The 22346-nt window shown below is 45.7% G+C and overlaps 1 pseudogene; it reads right to left on the reverse strand.

Moving 5' to 3' along the window:
* The window catches only part of LOC105036487 (uncharacterized), a 42403-nt pseudogene extending 20620 nt beyond the window's left edge, over positions 1–21783 (reverse strand).
* Between the last annotated feature and the right edge of the window lie 563 nt (positions 21784–22346).

The following is a 22346-nucleotide window of genomic DNA, read 5'->3' on the forward strand; positions in this document are numbered from 1 at the left end:
CAAGAACCATGCTGCAAATAAACATAAAAAATATATTTCATGCTGATTTTATGCAACCCAATCTTTTCAAATATTCACATATAATATAATTATAAATCCGATTCGATTCAAAGCACTCGTAACTCAACAGCCTTGACTATGACCAACGTTTAACCCCCATTGGCGAGGTCCACAGAATACTAGCGCACAACCCCCAATGGCAGGGTCCACAAACACCAGTGCACAACCCCCACTGGTAGGGTCCACAAACACCAGCGCATAACCCCCACTGGCAGGGTCCACTGAGTACCAACGAATAATCCCTATTGGCGGGGCCCACTGAAACATAGTTAGGCTGAGAGCATAAATCCGATCTGTATCAAAACACTTTGTATCATAATATATCATAATTTTTCACTGAACATGTGCATAAATCGATATACCATAACAATTCAAAAGCACTTTTCTTTCAAAACATAATTTCATAAATCATGCATAATTTTAGAGAATAATTATTTATTTTCAGAATAAATATAAAATATCTCGAAAAGATGGTTCATTACTTACCTTTCACGGAGCACTGAATGAACAGATCGACTAACTTCTAGGAGATTCTTCCGTGTCTATTATCCAAAATTATATTTTTACATTAATTTTAATTCAAAATTAAATCTAAACAAGTCCCAAATCAAAACCTCACTTAAAATCAAACTCTTCCCTAAACTCGATCAAAAATCATCAAATGAAGCCTTCCACTATGCTAATCCTAGAGGAATAACTTTAGAGAGAAAGAAATCCATCAAGAGAGATAAACAATCTAGAGAGAGAAAATTTTAGAGAGAGAAAATAGAGAGAGAAAGTTCAATTCCAGAGAGAGAAAGTAAGGGTTCAGACTGAAAGAAGAGAGAGAAGAGAGAGAAACTCTCTCTCTCATTTTTATTTATTTATTTATTTATTTATTATATATATATATATGTATATATATATATATTATTATTATTATTATTATTTTCTTTTCTTTTCTTTTCTTTTCTCTTTTCTCTTCTTTTTCTTCTTTTTTCTTTGGATGGGCTTGGGTCTGTTAATCTGGGCTTGGGTTTTGGGCTATGACACCTCCAAACAGGAATACCTGCAATTAACAGTTCAAGATTATTTTATGAAAAATCCAAAATTAAAATTTTTTTAAACCTTGAGATAATGGTTACTAAAAATAAGAGCTGCAAAATTCTAACCATGTCATTTTTAGATGTCTGGTGTTCAACTTCTTGGGCAATAGAATCAACCTGTTTTTTACATAAAAACCAATGTACATGCCTGTAAGTTTTACAGAAAATCTCCTACTCAGCTGTGTGCCATAAAGCAAAGACCAAGTGTTTGAAGAATAAACTTTTTCAGTATCAATGTTACCCCGGCAATATAAGATCTTCTTAATATCTGTGCTAGCTAAGAAAATTGATTTACCATAAGCAAGTAACAAAATGCGAGGTCTCTCATTATTGCAGTTTAGTACTAGAACGTGTACAATGTGGAAAAACGATTAGTGAATCAAGAAAGATGTTAAGTGGCAGAAAAATCACTATCATATCCTTTGCAGGATATAGTAGTGACTAGTGAGTTATACATTTGATCTTATTTTTTTCCTTCTTTTATTTGAGATAGAAAGGCCTGCAGGCAATATCTGATAATATAATAAAAGGGATTTTCTAGGAAATCATCTTTATCTCCTTCAACAACATAAAGTAGTCAGTAAATCTTAGTTTATCCATTTGGGTTGCATTTTTTATAATACATCCAAGAAAACCAATAACAGTTTCAGCGAAATCTTAGTCTATTACATGCTGAACAGGAAACTAAAGTTGTGTAGAACATTTTAGATCCTGACAAGGACAACATGTGAATTTGGAGCTCAAGTGGCGCTCTCATTGCAGAAGTCATCTTACATCATTCCGAACAACTGCTACATAGGCAACTTGCCATCCTATGGCTTGAAGCTTTTTGCACAATGTTGTCAGCAGTACCAAACCTGAAATTTTATTGCACTAACATTTGTCAACATTTTTTTTATGAAACAAAAGGACAAAATGAAAGATAATTTATGCATGTCAACATACATAACATGTATGCATGCATGCAGGCAAGCATGCATATATAAGTGTAGGTATGTGTATGCATGTTATTCTTGCATAATTTTGGATGCACGTGATGCATGAAAGAATGATTCATTCTATCCTAAGTTAGGAAAAATATCTGGATGTGTTGCCCAGGACCACGCAATTAGTGATAAATTTTCAAAGGCATCTAAGCACCCTCCATCCACTTACCTAAAGAATAAATGAACTATACTCTCCATTAAAAGAACATAACAGTTGAGTAAGATATAAGTATAATTAATGTGACTGACATGGCATTGCACGTCGACTAAGTATATGCACTGTCCGTATAAAATGATGCACACTCATGCTGTCTTAATGGAGAAATCTTTACTCTTCAGATGTAACAGTAAGTAAAAAGGCAAAGAATTTCTAGAAGAAGCTGGAGTCCATTCATGCCATTCCAATGGAGAAAATTTTACCGCTTTATTATGAATATTTTTTTGGTACCGATTTTTTTTTTTTTTTTTAAATCTTTACTTATGAAGAACTTCAATCTACAATGCCATTTGAGGCAAGCAGATTATTTGACTAATTTATTTAACTCTACTCAACAAACATAAGCAGAATCTCAGAATTTCAGTAACTTGACAAAACATTTATAAAGGTAATGACAAGATGCTGCAATCATTCCCAGAAGAAGCTCAAGCTGATTTTTTTTTTTTTTAAAGCATGAAAAAAAACAGGTTGTTTTGTATTACTATGATGCATTACACAGAAAATAACTTACAGAATCTCATCGCCTACTGCAATGATTGATGCTGTAAGAGAGCTGTTCTTATGTGGACCAATATTATTCAGGCCATTGCTTAGAACAGGAGTGCCTTCAGACATTGAAGAAAACTTCTTTGCTCTCCCAGCCCTTTCTTGTCTTCCATCAGATAGCATATATGCAGGTTTAAAATTTTCTTTCGTGCTTGAAGAATCAGCCATGCTCAACAATGCATTTGGAACAGTATCATGTATGCTCCCAATAGAAGTATATCTAAACAAAGAAAATATGAAGTTCTGATACAATATAACAGACAAGTTAACAAGTAGAAAAAGAAAGATAAAGTAAGAATTGTAGAAATTTTTTTTACTTGGGAAAAAATTTAGGTTAGTCTTAATAAATATATCGAGGAGAATTTGAATTGCAGATTCTGAGCATGATCACACATGTGGATGCCATTTTCTTTTTTTTTTTTTTAATTATTGTATTTAACAGGCCTACTTCAACATCAAGAAAAGGAAAAAAGAACTTCAACATTTTAATTAGTTAAATACACATAATAAACAGGACAAATGTAAATAAGCATCGCTGACTGCTGAGAAGCGTGTCAGTGTGTGTTAAATGTCAGACAGAGTTGGTAATAAGCTCGTAAGGATGCTTAGGAGATGTTGAGCTATTTGCATTAGTAGATGATAACTGATGGGGAACTGGTCAATATCATCTCGTCTAGAACAAAGGATTGTGAAAAGAGTTGAAGGAACTAATACTAATGAAGTGATAAGCAGAAAACAGGATTCGTTGATACCAACAATGCACGCAGAACAACAATTGCATATGTTTTACATGTACGAAGCACAACAGTAACAGCTACAAATTAGATAGCCACAATTCCAAAATATGGAACTTAAAGTTCAAGCAAAAGAAAATTTTTACCTTTGATCATAAAGACTGCAGTATTTAACCTTGCAGGTTAAAATGAAAGCCCACACATCCCTGTTGACGAGTAAACAAATGAAGACCATTTTTTACATAAAGAGGGGGAAGGAAAAACCACGAATGATATGATTCACTCGCATGACCAAAAGAAAACCTGTATGACCAATCCAAGGTAGGGTTCACCCTCATAAAAGGAGGCCATCCGGTTGAACTAGGAGAGAACTGTTCCTGACCAACCTGAAGTGGCAATACACTGATTAATCTGAGTAGAAATTTAAACTGCTGCGATGTTAAATTTTGCACAATCGGTGAAAATTTTTAAGGCATAATCATGATAATGAATGATACCAATCATCATTTTTCATAGCAGGGTATAAACACTATTATAATAAGCTAGAGAAATACCGCATTAGGATCACCAATTCGGATACCAAGAAACTTAATTTGCATTGCAAAAAATGATTATTTGCAATGCAAATTTTTCATCACAAATAATCTATTATTTATTTTTTTAAAAATTTATCGATTATTTACGATAAAAATATTGTATCGTAAATAATTTAATATTTACGATGGAAAAGAATTTGAGTTGTAAATAATATGCCATTTATTTTTTTATCAAAATTTTGATTTTTCATCGATTATTTGTGACGAAAATTTTGTGTTGCAAATAATTCCATATTGGCAATGCAAAATTTATATCCATCGCAAATATATAGTATTTGCTACGGTAAATTGCATCGCAAATCCTTCCGTCGCAAAAAGCCTGTTTTCTTATAGTATATATTTTCTTATAATTTTTCTCTGAATATGGTATAATTTTAGAATTTAAAGTTCATCTTCAATGTTTATTATCTAAATAATTATCATTCGAATATCATCACAAAAGACTGCCTCGATCTGATAGTCCTATCTATGTCGATCAATAAGATTTTATTTCGATGGTCACGAACGACTGCATGATGATCTGATAGATAAAGACTATCGATGGGTCTGAAAATTTGTAACGATAATCTCAGTGATATTTGTAGCACACTATCAAAATTTTAGTTCAACCGGATATTATTATCATGATCAATTTAGTACAGAATAATTTTGACCGTTAAATAAAAAATAAGTGAGTAAAAGACCAAATGGCATTCGATTATAAGGCGATATTTTTGATAAATGATCTTTACTACTACTTTCATCATTTGTATGATGGTAATCGTAAAATTCAAACCGCACATATATGAACCATCCAAAACTATATATCTTTTGATATTCATTCTTAAAGTCCTTAAGTAATTATATTCGTGCCTTTGTAAGATCTACTTAACATAGTTGGTTCATATACATATGGTTTGGATTTAACGATCATCACCATACAAATAATGAAAGTAGCAGCAAAGATTATTCATCTAAAAAATTGCCTTATAATCGGACGTCGTTTGGCCTTTTGATTACTCATTTTTTATTTAACGATCCAAATCAGCCTATACTAAATTGACCATGATAATGATGTCTGATTGAAGTAAAATTTTGATAGTATATTACAAATATCATCGAGATCATTGTTTCAAATTTTGGACCTATCAATGATATCTATCTATCAGATCATCATACGATCGTTCGTGACCGTCGAAATCAAATTTTATTGATCGACACAGATAGGGCTATCGAATCAAGACAATCTTTTATGATGATACTTGAATGATAATTGTTTAGGTAATAAACGATAAAGATGGACTTTAAATTTTAAAATTATATTATATTCAAAAAAAAATTTAAAAAAATATATACAAGAAAACATGCTTTTTACGATGGAAGGATTTGCGACCCAATGCAACGCTGTAAACAACATTATTTGTGATGCAACTTTCCATCATAAATAATCTACCATTTATTTTTATTTAAAATTTTTGATATTTTATCGATTATTTACGATGGATATTTTATATCGTAAATAATTAATTATTTATGATGCAAATCAAATTTCTATCGTAAATAGTTGATTATTTATGATATAAAATTTTTATTGCAAGTAATCTATCATTTATTTTTTTAAACAATATTTGATATTTGGTCGATTATTTATGATAGAAATTTTGGATCATAAATAATCGATTATTTACGATGTAAATCAAATTTACATCATAAAAAATTAAATATTTATGATGTAAAAATCTATCATAAATAATCTATCATTTATCTTTGTTTAAATTTTTTGATATTTTATCAATTATTTATGATGAATATTTTTCATCATAAATGTTGGGTATAAAATACCCACAGCCGGAACCCTCAGCGGAATCAACTACAGAACGGCTCCGCCCGGACTCCTACGGGAGCCGGGCTCCGCCTCCGACATCAGCTGCAGAACGGCTCCGCCCAGACTCCTACGGGAGCCGGGCTCCGCCTCCGACATCCGCTACAGAACTACGGGAGCCGGGCTCCGCCTCCGACATCAGCTGCAGAACGGCTCCGCCCGGACTCCTACGGGAGCCGGGCTCCGCCTCCGACATCAGCTGCAGAACGGCTCCGCCCGGACTCCTACGGGAGCCGGGCTCCGCCTCCGACATCAGCTGCAGAACGGCTCCGCCCGGACTCCTACGGGAGCCGAGCTCCGCCTCCGACATCAGCTGCAGAACGGCTCCGCCCGGACTCCTACGGGAGCCGGGCTCCGCCTCCGACATCAGCTGCAGAACGGCTCCGCCCGGACTCCTACGGGAGCCGGGCTCCGCCTCCGACATCAGCTGCAGAACGGCTCCGCCCGGACTCCTACGGGAGCCGGGCTCCGCCTCCGACATCAGCTGCAGAACGGCTCCGCCCGGACTCCTACGGGAGCCGGGCTCCGCCTCCGACATCAGCTGCAGAACGGCTCCGCCCGGACTCCTACGGGAGCCGGGCTCCGCCTCCGACATCAGCTGCAGAACGGCTCCGCCCGGACTCCTACGAGAGCCGGGCTCCGCCTCCGACATCAGCTGCAGAACGGCTCCGCCCGGACTCCTACGGGAGCCGGGCTCCGCCTCCGACATCAGCTGCAGAACGGCTCCGCCCGGACTCCTACGGGAGCCGGGCTCCACCTCCGACATCAGCTACAGAACGGCTCCGCCCGGACTCCTACGGGAGCCGGGCTCCGCCTCCGACATCAGCTGCAGAACGGCTCCGCCCGGACTCCTACGGGAGCCGGGCTCCACCTCCGACATCAGCTGCAGAACGGCTCCGCCCGGACTCCTACGGGAGCTGGGCTCCGCCTCCGACATCAGCTACAGAATGGTTCCGCCCGGACTCCTACGGGAGTCGGGCTCCGCCTCCGACATCGGCTGCAGAACGGCTCCGCCCGGACTCCTACGGGAGCCGGGCTCCGCCTCCGACATCGGCTACAGAACGGCTCCGCCCGGACTCCTACGGGAGCCGGGCTCCGCCTCCGACATCAGCTGCAGAACGGCTCCGCCCGGACTTCTACGGGAGCCGGGCTCCGCCTCCGACATCAGCTGCAGAACGGCTCCGCCCGGACTCCTACGGGAGCCGGGCTCCGCCTCCGACATCAGCTACAGAACGGCTCCGCCCGGACTCCTACGGGAGTCGGGCTCCGCCTCGGTATCAATTGCTGGTAAGCTCCATCCGGACTCCCACGGGAGCCGGACTTCACCTTTAACTTTGATTGCAGAGGACTCCGCCCGGACTCCTACGGGAGTCGGACTCCGCCAGCAGCTTCAGCTCCGAGAGGGTTCCGCCCGGACTCCCACGGAAGTCGGCCTCCACCCACGACCCCAACCGATAGGAGGACCCCTCCCGGACCTCTACAGAGGCCAGACTCCGACCGCTGCCAAGCTTCAATCAACAGGTCCGCGCCCCTTGGCAGGTCACAATAACAACCATGATCCTGTTCCACTTCTTGTAGCGGATTCCGTGCGGCTCCATCACCCCCTGCGACGGACCCATTACTCTCTGACAGGCTGTGTCAACGGCCATGATTCTGCTCCACTCCCTGCGGCAGGTGCTGCGCGACTCCACTACTCCCCGACAGCTAGCGGCAACGGACGCCGCTCCACTACCTGCAACTGGCTCTACGTAGCAGGCCGTAACAATAGCCACGTGTCTACTCCACTATCCTTCGCAATCAATTCCCCTGATCATGGGCGGCCCACTACCAGATGGTTACAAACGTCGCCATCAATCCGTTGCCCCCTCCGCCTATAAAAGGGGGACTCAGATACGTTATTCTCTAAGCTCATTTCTTATCTCAAAACTCTGCTAAATTCTCCGTTCGAGCACTCCATTCTTGTTGAGGCAGAGAACTGACTTGAGCATCGGAGGGTCTTGCCGGAGCAACCCCACCTCCGGTTTAGATTTCCCTTGCAGGTCCCGGCGGCGACCGCGGCTTCTCCGACTCCAGCTTCTCCGGCGCAAGCAGATTTTTGCACCAACAGGATTGGCGCTAGAGGAAGGGTTGTGTCTTCGCAGTACCCTTGTTCTTAAAGGAGCGCTCAACGGATCCGCTTCCGGCCATCTTTTCCGGTGCCCAATCCTCCTTCCCTCATCGGATGCCCTCTCACGAGGTCTCTGCACAACTACCTTCGGCTATGGTCGCCGATAAGGGGTGGCCGGATGACCGGTCTCTGTCGGATTCCGTCAACGTCATCTCGGGGGAATCCCGACGGGGGGCAATCAGCGCACCAGCTGCATCCCCCAAGCGACAAAAAGTTGAAGAACCCATAACCTTCACTGAAGTGGACACCCAGGGAGTCCAATTCCCTCATAACAACACAGTCGTAGTTTCCTTGAACATAGCAAATTACGACGTCCGTCGCATTCTCGTCGACAACGGGAGTTCGGCCGACATCCTGTTCTACGATGCCTTTTCAAGAATGGCCACTCTTAGCGGTCATCTGAGACCAATTTGCTCCCCCTTGATAGGGTTCATCGGTGACGCCGTTCCAACGGAGGGAATGATAGCTCTGACTGTGACCGCGGGCCAGTATCCAAAGCAGTCCAGAGCTTTGGTGAATTTTCTGGTGGTAAAGGCGCCATCCGCCTACAATGCAATCCTTGGCCGATCCGGCCTCAATGCCCTCAGAGCTGTTGTTTCAATCTATCATTTGAAATTGAAGTTCCCCACCAACCAGGGGATCGGAGAAGTCCGGGGAGACCAAGCCCTGGCCAGACATTGCTACAACATCGCCTTGCAAAGGAACGATCAAGCGGACCTCTGTCCGGTCGATGGATTGGATGCTCGCGATGACCTCACTGAAGAGAGGGGCGGTCCTATCGAAGACCTAATACCAATCCCTTTGAATGATGGGAACACGGAGCATGTGGTGTTAATTGGCTCCAACCTGGGGGAGGAGGTGCGGACGCGTCTCGTAGATTTTCTCCGAAGGAATGCGGACGTTTTCGTATGGGTCCCGGTGGATATGCCGGGGATCGACACAGAAGTCATGGAACATCATCTGGCGGTCGATCCTAAACATCGGCCTACAAAAAAAAAAATCCGGAGTCATGCCCCAGAGAGGCAGAAGGCGATAGCCGAGGAAGTAGATAAGCTTCTCAAGGCCGGATTTATTAAGGAAGTCAATTATCTTGAGTGGATCTCCAATGTTGTTTTGGTCAAGAAAGCAAACGGCAAGTGGAGGATGTGTATCGACTTCAAAAAGCTGAATAAGGCTTGTCCAAAGGACAGCTATCCCCTTCCCAGAATCGACCAACTGGTGGACGCTACCTCGGGCCATGAGCTCCTAACTTTTATGGACGCGTTCTCCGGCTATAACCAGATTAGAATGGCATCGAAAGATGAAGAAAAGACAGCTTTCATCACTAATCGTGGCCTTTACTGCTACAGGGTCATGCCGTTCGGCCTCAAGAACGCGGGCGCCACCTATCAATGACTGGTGAACAAAATCTTCAAAGAGCAGATCGGCCGAAACATGGAGGTTTACGTGGACGATATGCTTGTAAAAAGCAGGTCTTCCAGAAATCATGTCGCCGACCTCGAGGAAACCTTTGGCGCTCTTCGAAAGTATAAAATGAAGCTGAACCCGACCAAATGTGCTTTTGGGATAACCTCAGGAAAGTTCCTGGGCTTCATGGTATCAGGGCGCGGGATTGAGGCCAATCCAGAGAAAATTTACGCCATCCAAGAGATGACCGCCCCAAGGTCGATCAAGGAGGTTCAGTGCCTCATGGGGAGGATTGCGGCTCTTAATCGCTTTGTCGCGAGGTCGGCCGAATGATGTTTGCCCTTCTTTCAAACCCTCAAGCGACCGAAGAATTTCTGTTGGACCTCTGAATGCCAACAGGCATTCGAAGAATTAAAAGGCTACCTTAGCTCACCCCCACTGCTGGCGAAGCCCGAACCTGGGGAGGAATTATTTTTGTACCTGGCAGTTTCTCCCACAGCCCTCGCAGCTGTCCTTGTCAAAGAAGAAATGAAAGTCCAGCGGCCGGTCTACTACATTAGCCGCGCGCTAAGGGACGCCGAGACCAGGTATACTAAATTAGAAAAACTGACCTACGCCTTGTTGATTGCAGCTCAGAGACTCCGACCTTACTTTCAAGGGCACACGGTGACGCTACTCACCGATCAGCCGATCAAGGCGGTTTTGCACCGAGCTGATACCTCTGGGAGAATGGCGAAATGGGCAATCGAGCTCACAGAATTCGACATCAACTACAAACCTAGACCAGCAATCAAAGCCCAAATATTGGCAGATTTCATAGTAGAGTACACCATCCCCGAGGAGGCCGAACCTGAGCAAAGCAAAGTTGACGACCTGAAGACTCAACCGAACTCCCCCAACGAAGAAGCCAGTCCCTCCGATTGCTTTTGGACCCTCTATGTGGATGGATCTTCCAACATGGCTGGCGCGGGTGCAGGCCTGATCTTGGTCAGCCCGGAGGGAGTCATCGCGGAGTGCGCTCTGCGTTTCGAGTTCCCCACAACAAACAATGGAGCAGAATATGAAGCTCTGATTGCAGAATTAAGGGTTGCCAAAGAGCTTGGAATAGGTCAACTCCGGGTGCACAGCGACTCCCAACTTGTGGTGGGGCAAGTCAGCGGGAGCTATGAAGCACGGGAGGACAGCATGGCCAAATATCTTGAGAAAGTGAAGGAGTTCACCCCTACCTTTAGCAGTTTTGACATCAGGCAGATTCCAAGGTCGGAGAATACCAGAGCCGATCTTCTCTCCAAACTGGCGACATCGGCTCCGACCGAATTGCCCAAAGGCATCCTCTTTGAAGTTCTAAAACATCCGAGTACGGAGGAACCGCGGCCCGTAATGGAGATCGACCACGAGCCCAGCTGGGTCGACCCACTGATAACCTATCTTAGGGATGGAATTCTCCCCCAGGATGCGAAAGAGGCCCGAAAACTCCGAAATCAAGCCTCCCGGTACATCCTTTATGAGGGCAAATTATACAAAAGATCATACTCCTTGCCCCTCTTAAGGTGTCTCCAGCCCTCAGAAGCTGACTACGCTTTATGGGAAGTACACGAGGGGGCTTACGGAAACCATTTGGGTGCCAGATCTTTATCCCACAAGCTACTCCGTCAAGGGTATTACTGGCCAACAATGCATCGTGATTCGATTGAATATGTTAAGAAGTGTGATCGATGCCAGAGATACGCCAACATCCAGAGACAACCCGCTACCGAGCTCACACCTTTGAGTGCCCCATGGCTTTTTGCACAATGGGGGATGGATATTCTTGGCCCCTTTCCCATGGCGTCTGGGCAAAGGAAGTTCCTCCTTGTGGCGATCGACTACTTCACCAAATGGGTCGAGGCCGAACCACTAGCAAAAATCACAGAAGCAAAAGTACAAGATTTCGTTTGGAAGTCAATCGTGTGCAGGTTCGGTCTGCCTAGAACCCTAATCACTGATAACGGATGGCAATTCGCGGGAGCACGATTCGTCGAATTCTGTGAAGATCTAAATATCTCCCACAATTTCACGTCAGTAGCCCACCCTCAGGCGAACGGCGAAGCTGAGGTAACTAACAGAACCCTGTTGCAGGGAATTAAGACAAGGCTGAAAAAAGCAAAAAGAACTTGGGCGGATGAGCTTTATCATGTGCTATGGGCGTATCGAACCACCCAGAGGCTACCTACGGGGGAGACTCCCTTTGCTTTAGCCTTCGGTACGGAAGCCGTCATCCCGATCGAGCTTAAACTCCCATCGGCACGAGTCGTGGCATTCGATGAACCCCAAAATGCACAAAGCCTCAGAACTAACCTTGACCTGCTGGAAGAAAGGCGGGAGATTGCTCAGGTTCGAATGGCAGCCTACAGACAGAAAGTTGCCCGATATTACAATGCCCGGGTCAAGAGCAAAGCCTTTAAAGCAGGAGATCTGGTGCTTCGACGAGCTGCTATCTCACAACCTCAGGACCGGGGGAAGCTCGCCCCGAACTGGGAGGGACCTTATGAGGTCAAGGAAGTAGTTCGGCCCGGAACTTATTATCTCAAGGAGCTCGGAGGAGCCGACCTCCCGCGACCGTGGAGCTCAGAAAACTTACGGATGTACTACCAGTAACTTCGTTTTAGTCAAAAATCGCATACCCATGCGTCCTTAGACGATTCAAGCAAACTGTGTCAAAAACAAAAGGGCAATCTCATAAAGTCGAAGGCCCGGTTCTTTTAGACCGGATGGGGGGAGAGGCCTTACAACGCCCATATGTGCCCCCACAGCCCTGTTAGGGACAGGAGGAGAACCTCGCCCTAACTTGAGCAAAGTCGAAGGCCCGGTTCTTCTAGACCGGATGGGGGGAGAGGCCTTACAACGCCCATATGTGCCCCCACAGCCCTGTTAGGGACAGGAGGAGAACCTCGCCCTAACTTGAGCAAAGTCAAAGGCCCGGTTCTTCTAGATCGGATGGGGGGAGAGGCCTTACAACGTCCATATGTGCCCCCACAGCCCTGTAAGGGACAGGAGGAGAACCTCGTCCTAACTTGAGCAAAGTCAAAGGCCCGGTTCTTTTAGACCGGATGGGGAGAGAGGCCTTACAACGCCCATATGTGCCCCCACAGCCCTGTTAGGGACAGGAGGAGAACCTCGCCCTAACTTGAGCAAAGTCAAAGGCCCGATTCTTTTAGACCGGATGGGGGGAGAGGCTTTACAACGCCATAATGTGCCCCCACAGCCATGTCAGGGACAGGAGGAGAACCTCACCCTGACACGAGCAAAGTCGAAGGCCCGATTCTTTTAGACCGGAGGGGGGAGAGGCCTTACAGCGCCCTAACGCGCCCCCACAAGCCAGGCTGATAACGAGAGGAAAACCTCACGTCGGCTCGAGCAAAATGAAAGGTCCGGACTCCTACGGAAGCCGAGTTCCGACGCCAAGGAAGGCTTCACCCGGACTCCTACGGGAGCCGGGTTCCATCCACGACGCCAAAGAAGGTTTCATCCGGACTCCTACGGGAGCGGGGTTCTGATGTCAAGGAAGGCTTCACCCGGACTCCTACGGGAGTCGGGTTCCATCGCCGACATCAGCCGCAGGACAACCCCGTCCGGACTCCTACGGGAGCCGGGCTCCGCTGACAATAGCAACTGCTGATAGGCCTTGTCCAGTCCCTACGGGACCCAAACTTTGCCTACGACTTTGATTACAGGGAGACTTCGCCCTGACCCCTACGAGAGCCAGGCTACTCCAACTTCAGGAGGGCTTCTCCGTTCGGACTCCCAAGGGAGCCGAACTTAGCTCCGACTTCAGCAGAGAAAAAATCCAAGCAAAAAAGGAAAGCAAACAGTGCCCGAAGGCAACGGAAGCTCGAACCCCCAAATTCAAGCCCTAGGAGGGACTTCGGGCCCGAAGGGCCCCAAGCGAACCCGCAACCATCGACGGAATGACAATCGGGTATCTTCGAATGGCGTAAGAACCGAAAAGTAGCTCGGCAAACGATAACCCCACATGAACAAAAGAGGTCGTCGACGACCTTGGGACGACGTGATGCAGACGAAGAGAAGGAAAGGAAAATGAAGAAGTTCGACAGACAACTATTTAAGGCGAGATGCAGACGAGGTAACAAAATCTCTTTTTCATTTAACAAGAGTATACGTTACAGGACCCGGTGGGTCAGGAAAAAAAAGAAGAAGAAGAAGATACACGTCATCGCAAGCCTCGCAAACATGGTTCGGGAAGGGTGCACCGGAGGCCGCTCCGAGCTACGAACTCCTCTTCCCGTCTCTGTCCTTCTCGATCGCGTTCTCCAGTGCGTGTAACAACTCTCGCCCCATCTCACCTCATTCTGTCTTCGAAGTCCCAACCCTAGCGGGAAAAGGGTGGGATAGATCTCCGGAGGAGGTAAGGGCAACGGCGGCAGTAGCGAAGACCTGTTTCAAGAAGAACCGGAGTCACCTTGGAAGCGGTAGCGACGCCAGAGATGTGCCTCATCTCCGAATGCCCCATGACAGCCGCCACCCAAAATGCTCCGGCAAGGTCGGCATGCGCTACTTCCACCATCCCCGCAACAAGTTCCACTGCCCCGCCGTCGATGCCGACCGCCTCCGGTCCCTCGGCCCCGACGGCGTCAAGGATCCCGTCATGGCTTATGACGGCAGCTCTGCCCTCTTGACCGGTATCACCCCGCCTTGCTACTCTGAAATTCATGGGCAGAATAACTTCACCGACAGCCCCCGTTACTAAACCCCTGTTGTTGAAGGAATTCTTCCCCGAGCCCCCTTTAAAATGATGGAGATTCTCACCGACCGCCGTTCTCCTCCTCACCTTCCTCCAAGCCCTAAAAATCCCCTCAAGAACAGCCTCCAGGGTAGAGGACATGGTGTGGAAACCCTCAGAGAAGGATTGGGGGGCTGAAGAAGGCAAGGACTGGTGCGAGGGAAGCAAGGCTCTCAGGCGAAAGAAGGGCGCCAAGATGAAGCCGTGAAAGGACTAGGGGGTTTAAATAGCCGACGGATCCTAGCGTAGTTATGGCGGCGAGTCTTCCTGGGCCAACTGGTACGTGCCACGTGTCGCGCTTATCCCCTTCATCGCTATCGAGGGTTGACCGTTCGCAGATTCTCGTGGCACGGTGCTTGGGGATCGCGTTTCGATGGGGGTTCCGAAAAGACTCTTCAGGTCACCTTCATCGAAAAGCGGGCTCTGACGTACACACATTAAATGCCAAAATATCTAGAGGCGGCAGTGCGCAGGATTCGAAGAGACAGTTCCGACTGTACCCATCTCTCTCTGTACTTCTTTCGTTTGAAATTCAAACTCGAAAGTAGGGGGACTGGTGTTGGGTATAAAATACCCACAGCCGGAACCCTCAGCGAAATCAACTACAGAACGGCTCCGCCCGGACTCCTACGGGAGCCGGGCTCCGCCTCCGACATCAGCAGCAGAACGGCTCCGCCCGGACTCCTACGGGAGCCGGGCTCCGCCTCCGACATCAGCTACAGAATGGCTCCGCCCGGACTCCTACGGAAGCCGGGCTCCGCCTCCGACATCAGCTACAGAACGGCTCCGCCCGGACTCCTACGGGAGCCGGGCTCCGCCTCCGACATCAGCTGCAGAACGGCTCCGCCCGGACTCCTACGGGAGCCGGGCTCCGCCTCCGACATCAGCTGCAGAACGGCTCCGCCCGGACTCCTACGGGAGCCAGGCTCCGCCTCCGACATTAGCTGCAGAACGGCTCCGCCCGGACTCCTACGGTAGCCGGGCTCCGCCTCCGACATCAGCTGCAGAACGGCTCCGCCCGGACTCCTACGGGAGCCAGGCTCCGCCTCCGACATCAGCTACAGAGCGGCTCCGCCCGGACTCCTACGGAAGCCGGGCTCCGCCTCCGACATTAGCTACAGAACGGCTCCGCCCGGACTCCTACGGGAGCCGGGCTCCGCCTCTGACATCAGCTACAGAACGGCTCCGCCCGGACTCCTACGGGAGCCGGGCTCCGCCTCCGACATCAGCTACAGAACGGCTCCGCCCGGACTCCTACGGGAGCCGGGCTCCGCCTCCGACATCAGCTGCAGAACGGCTCCGCCCGGACTCCTACGAGAGCCGGGCTCCGCCTCCGACATCAGCTGCAGAACGGCTCCGCCCGGACTCCTACGGGAGCCGGGCTCCGCCTCCGACATCAGCTCCAGAACGGCTCCGCCCGGACTCCTACGGGAGCCGGGCTCCGCCTCCGACATCAGCTCCAGAACGGCTCCGTCCGGACTCCTACGGGAGCCGGGCTCCGCCTCCGATATCAGCTACAGAACGGCTCCGCCCGGACTCCTACGGGAATCGGGCTCCGCCTCCGACATCAGCTGCAGAACGGCTCCGCCCGGACTCCTACGGGAGCCGGGCTCCGCCTCCGACATCAGCTGCAGAATGGCTCCGCCCGGACTCCTACGGGAGCCGGGCTCCGCCTCCGACATCAGCTGCAGAACGGCTCCGCCCGAACTCCTATGGGAGCCGGGCTCCGCCTCCGACATCAGCTGCAGAACGGCTCCGCCCGGACTCCTACGGGAGCCGGGCTCCGCCTCCGACATCAGCTACAGAACGGCTCCGCCCGGACTCCTACGAGAGCCGGGCTCCGCCTCCGACATCAGCTGCAGAACGGCTCCGCCCGGACTCCTACGAGAGCTGGGCTCCGCTTCCGACATCAGCTGCAGAACGGCTCCGCTCGGACTCCTACGGGAGCCGGGCTCCGCCTCCGACATCAGCTGCAGAACGGCTCCGCCCGGACTTCTACGGGAGCTAGGCTCCACCTCCGACATCAGCTACAGAACGGCTCCGCTCGGACTCCTACGGGAGCCGGGCTCCGCCTCCGACATCAGCTGCAGAACGGCTCCGCCCGGACTCCTACGGGAGCCGGGCTCCACCTCCGACATCAGCTGCAGAACGGCTCCGCCCGGACTCCTACGGGAGCCGGGCTCCGCCTCCGACATCAGCTACAGAACAGTTCCGCCCGGACTCCTACGGGAGTCGGGCTCCGCCTCCGACATCGGCTGCAGAACGGCTCCGCCCGGACTCCTACGGGAGCCGGGCTCCACCTCCGACATCGGCTACAGAACGGCTCCGCCCGGACTCCTACGGGAGCCGGGCTCCGCCTCGGTTTCAATTGCTGGTAAGCTCCATCCGGACTCCCACGGGAGCCGGACTTCACCTTTAACTTTGATTGCAGAGGACTCCGCCCGGACTCCTACGGGAGTCGGACTCCGCCAGCAGCTTCAGCTCTGAGAGGGTTCCGCCCGGACTCCCACGGAAGTCGGGCTCCACCCACGACCCCAACTGATAGGAGGACCCCTCCCGGACCTCTACAGAGGCCAGACTCCGACCACTGCCAAGCTTCAATCAACAGGTCGCGCCCCTTGGCAGGTCACAATAACAACCATGATCCTGTTCCACTTCTTGTAGCGGATTCTGTGCGGCTCCATCACCCCCTGCGGCGGACCCATTACTCTCTGACAGGCTGTGTCAACGGCCATGATTCTGCTCCACTCCCTGCGGCAGGTGCTGCGCGACTCCACTACTCCCTGACAGCTAGCGGCAACGGACGCCGCTCCACTACCTGCAACTGGCTCTACGTAGCAGGCCGTAACAATAGCCACGTGTCTACTCCACTATCCTTCGCAATCAATTCCCCTGATCATGGGCGGCCCACTACCAGACGGTTACAAACGTCGCCATCAATCCGTTGCCCCCTCCGCCTATAAAAGGGGGACTCAGATACGTTATTCTCTAAGCTCATTTCTTATCTCAAAACTCTGCTAAATTCTCCGTTCGAGCACTCCATTCTTGTTGAGGCAGAGAACTGACTTGAGCGTCGGAGGGTCTTGTCGGAGCAACCCCACCTCCGGTTTAGACTTCCCTTGCAGGTCCCGGCGGCGACCGCGGCTTCCCCGACTCCAGCTTCTCCGGCGCAAGCAGATTTTTGCACCAACAATAAATAATTTATTATTTATGATGTAAGCCAGATTTGCATCGTAAATAGTCAATTATTTATGATAAAAAATTTTCATCATAAAATCTATCCTTTTTTTAAATTTTTGTTTGATATTTGATCGATTATTTATGATAAAATTTTGCATAGCAAATAGGTGATTATTTGCGATGTAAATTAGATTTATGTCGTAAATAATTAATTATTTATGATGCAAAATATTCATTATAATAATCTATCATTTATTTTTGTTTAAAATTTTTGATATTTCATCGATTATTTGTGATGTAAAATTTTTGTTGTAAATAATTTATCATTTATTTTTTTAAAATTCATCGATTATTTACGATAGAAGTTTTTCATCATAAATATTTCAATATTTGTTATGAAAAATATATTTGCATCATAATTAATTATTTATTTATGATAAAAGATATTTTTCATCATAAATAATATATTATTTGCGATGTAAAATTTTTTCATCGCTAATACATGTAGTTGTAATGAAAATATTTATGTCATAAATAAGTCTGTCACTAAAACCCCATTTTCTTATAGTGCACCATGTTGGGCATTACTCGAAGGGCATGGTCCCAATACGGAGGAGCTCTGTCGATGACGTATTGAGAGCCAAATCTTTGTACTATCAAAATTATGGAAAAAAGAAGAATTCAATATATTGATTTGAATTGAATTCTCTGTACATGGTTTACATCGTATAAATAGACTACAAAAGGAACAAAAAAAGAATATACAATGAATCAATTTAGGAAGGTTTGAATTGTGATTTGATTTTCACTAAATCGGAGTTACTATATTTGACAATCAATTCAGGAAGGTTTGAATTGTGATTTGGTTTTCATCAAATCAGAGATTAATGTACCTGACATCCCCCCACAAACTCAAGATGGGTTGTGGCAGGAAATCATATTGAGTTTGGAACATAAAGTAGAAAGTCAAGAGCCAGGATATTGCTTCGTGAATAGATCACAAGTTGATCTGAGAAGAGATATGCCGGAGCATGGCAGTTATTCCTTGACGAATATGCTGGCGAGTAAAGTGGCAATCAATTTCAATGTGCTTTATGTGTATATGAAAAACTTCATTATGAGCAATTTGAATGGCATTCTTATTATCACAAAATAATGTAGTTGAGTTATCTTGAGAAAATCCAATTTGGAGACCAGCCAACGAAGCCAGACGAGTTCAAAGACAGTATCAGCAAGAGCTCGATATTCTGCTTTGGTGCTTGAGCGAGAGATGGTTGCTTTTTTTTACTTCTCCATGAGATTAGGGAATCACTAAGAAGGATGCAAAAATTGGTTGTAGATCATCGATCATTAATGTGGCAGGCTCAGTCTGCATCACTATAAGCATGCAACTGAAATTCAGAGGTGCATGGTAAAAGAATGCCCAGAAAAAGATGATCTTTTAAGTAGTGAATGATACGAAGAACTGCTGCATGGTGACCAGTGTGAGGTTTGGCCATGAATTGGCTAACAATATGAACTGCATGAGCTATATCAGGTCGAGTTGTGGTTAGATATACTAATCCACCAATAAGTTCTCTATAGAGTGTGGGATTGTTAAGAGATTTTCCATCATTTATACCTAACTTGACATTGACCTCTAAGAGTGTTGCAGCAGTTTTATTATCAGTTAATCGTATATGAGTTATGAGATCAGAAGCATATTTAATTTGAGAAAGAATTAGGCTAGAGGATTGAGTAGTGACTTCAAGGCCTAAAAAATAGTCAAGAGAGCCAGATCTTTCAACTGAAATTTGCTATGCAATGAAGCCTTTAGTTTCAAAATACCTCAGAGTCATCTCCTGTTATGATCATGTCATTAACATAAAGAAGTAATAAGATGATGCCTTTATCAATTTTTTGAATAAATAATACAGGATTATATGAGCTTTGAACAAAGCCAAAAGATGAAATGATAGAGCTGAACTTGGAGAACCATGCTCTTGGTGCTTGTTTAAGCCATACAGTGCTCGATGAAGATAACATACTTCATTAGGTTGGTGAGATACTCCAGATGATGGGTTCATATATACCTCTTCCTTAAGATGGCCATAGAAAATTACTTTTAACATTCATTTGATGAAGCTCCCATTATCGTACAGAAGCTATTGCAAGAAGGGCTCGAACAAAAGTCAGTCGAGCAACTGGAGCAAAAGTTTCTTCATAATCAATGCCATATTACTAATTATAGCCTTTGGTCACTAGACGAGCTTTGTAGCGCTCTATAGATCCATCTGAATGAGTTTTGATCTTAAAGATTCACTTACATCCAATAGCTATCTTATATGGAGGTAATTCTGTAAGATTCCATATATGACTTTGAGCAAGGGCATTCAACTCTTCCTTAATTGCTTTCTGCCAAAGAGGATTAGTGGATGCTTCTAGATAGGATTTAGGCTCATGATAAGAAAGTAAAGTAGAAATAAAAGAGGTTTCATACCTAGTGAGACGTACATTAGATGTATATTATCATTGAGAATATCGTCGTTCAATTGTTGAAGCTAAAGGTATGGTGCAACAATCGTGAGGGGCTCAGTAGGATTAGCCTGAAGTAGATCATATCTACTAAGATACTATTTCTACTTCAAGTATTACAGGCTGAGATGGATGTTGAGAGTTGAAATCAAAGAGTTTTGTGAAAGGACTGTATTCTCAAAATACCACATTTCATGAGATGCGCAAGTGATTGGCTTTGGAATCAAAACATCGATAACCTTTTTGTTCTATTCATAACCTAAGAAGACGCATAAGTTGGAGTGAGTAGAACGTTTGTCTTTTTCTTTTGGAGGATGTAGAACAAAACAAGTGCACCCAAAGGATTTAAGATGATTATATGTTGGATGTTTCCAAATAACTTAAAGAAAAGAGATATCATTCTTATACTAGTATTAGAGAGTTGATTGATAAGATAAACAGCGGTTAGCATAGCTTCTCTCCAAAAGTATTTAGGAAGTTCAGAGGATAAAAGAAGGGTCGAGTAATTTCAAGAATGTGTTTATATTTTTTCTCTGCTAACCAATCTATTAGGGAGTGTGAGGGCAAGATAATTGAGAGATTATTCTCTCCAAAGATAGAAAGTTACGGAACTCATTTGACATGTATTCTCCCCTAAAATCTGAGCGAAAACTTTGATCCTTTTGAAAATTAGGTATAGACCATCTTTGCAAAATTTTATATTTGAGAATTACTTCTGAACAAGATTTGAGTAAGTAGATCTATATATAGCGAGAAAAATTATCAATAAAAATAATATAATATCTAGATCCACCCATAGTGGGATCACGAGATAGTCTCCAAATATCTGAGTGTATGAGATCAAAAGGAGCAGAAAAATGTGAATGCTATTATTAAAAGGTAATGCAGATAATTTTCTAAGTTTGCAATGGATACAATCAATATTTTTGTTTGCAACATGGCCTAACAATCCATCTAAATGAATTTATTCAAATAAGAAACTGAGACATGACCTAATCTAAGATGCCAAAAATGAGAAGTTGTTACTGATGAAGTGACCATTGAAAATTGAGGAGTATAGAGCCAAACAATCTTGAAGAGGTGATTCACTTTACGGCCAATCCCAACGATCTTCTTCGATATTGCTTCCGTACCTGACAACCATAGTTAGAGAAAATGCATTCAAGACCATTTTCAACAAGTTGACGACAGATAATAGTTCACAGATAGGTTAGGGACATAGTAAACATTGGGTATAGATAGGCGTGAAGGTATGTTGGATGTCCTATGTGACTAGGTGCAAAAGCATTTCCACAAGCAGTAAGTATATTGGTTAAATGAGAAATGGATATTTTAGTGGAAAGACAAGAGGCATCAAAGGTCATGTGATTAAAGCACCACTATCAAGAATCTAAGTAGAAGAGTTACCTGAGGTGGCGGATAAGGCAGAAGCAGAGAAAAGGTAATATTATCCTGACGAGTAACGGCTTTAACAAGAATGTCCTCCACTTCGACAGCTATGAATGTAGAAGCATATCCCTTATGACTAGACTTGTTGTTTACCAAGTCAGTTGTGGTAGCTACAGCAGCAGTTGGTCGTGATGGTGCAAGTCCCCTATTTTTCTTGGGATATTTGGTTGCAGTATGCCCAAACTCATGCAAAAGTGGCATTGAACTTTGCTCTAGTCTATTTTTCCATCTGGTCGACGAGGAAAGGAGCTAGTGCTTTTGATGAAGGGTAATACTTTATTCTTACAAACAATACCGCTTCTTGATGATGTTGATTTGTTGTCAGAAGATCCTTATGTGTTTCTTTAGAAAGAAGTTCATTCAATGCACTAGAGAGAGATGGCAGAGAATCTTTGTGAAGAATTAAGGCATGAATAGACTCAAATTCAGGAGAAAGCACCATCAAGAGTTCGAGAAGTCTATTAGTGTCTCGATGTTTTTTATACTCCATCATGTCTTCTTTATTTTTGAGTTTTGGACCCATCTGATCTAGGTGTTGCCATAGCATGGACATACGAGAGTAAAAATCTGCTACCGATTGACCTGTAGTTTATCGAAGGAAAAGCAACTTTGTTTTAATTTATATTTACGAGCTGGGTTGGAGCAATATACCTTTTATGAAGACGATCTCAAACTTCTTTTGTTGTTTATATTTGCCAAATTCCATGGCAATATTGTATTTGAGATCCATGTGATAATTTTGTGATTGTTACTATCTTAGTCAT

This window comes from Elaeis guineensis, chromosome 2 (assembly GCF_000442705.2).
Source record: "Elaeis guineensis isolate ETL-2024a chromosome 2, EG11, whole genome shotgun sequence".
NCBI lineage: Eukaryota > Viridiplantae > Streptophyta > Magnoliopsida > Arecales > Arecaceae > Elaeis > Elaeis guineensis.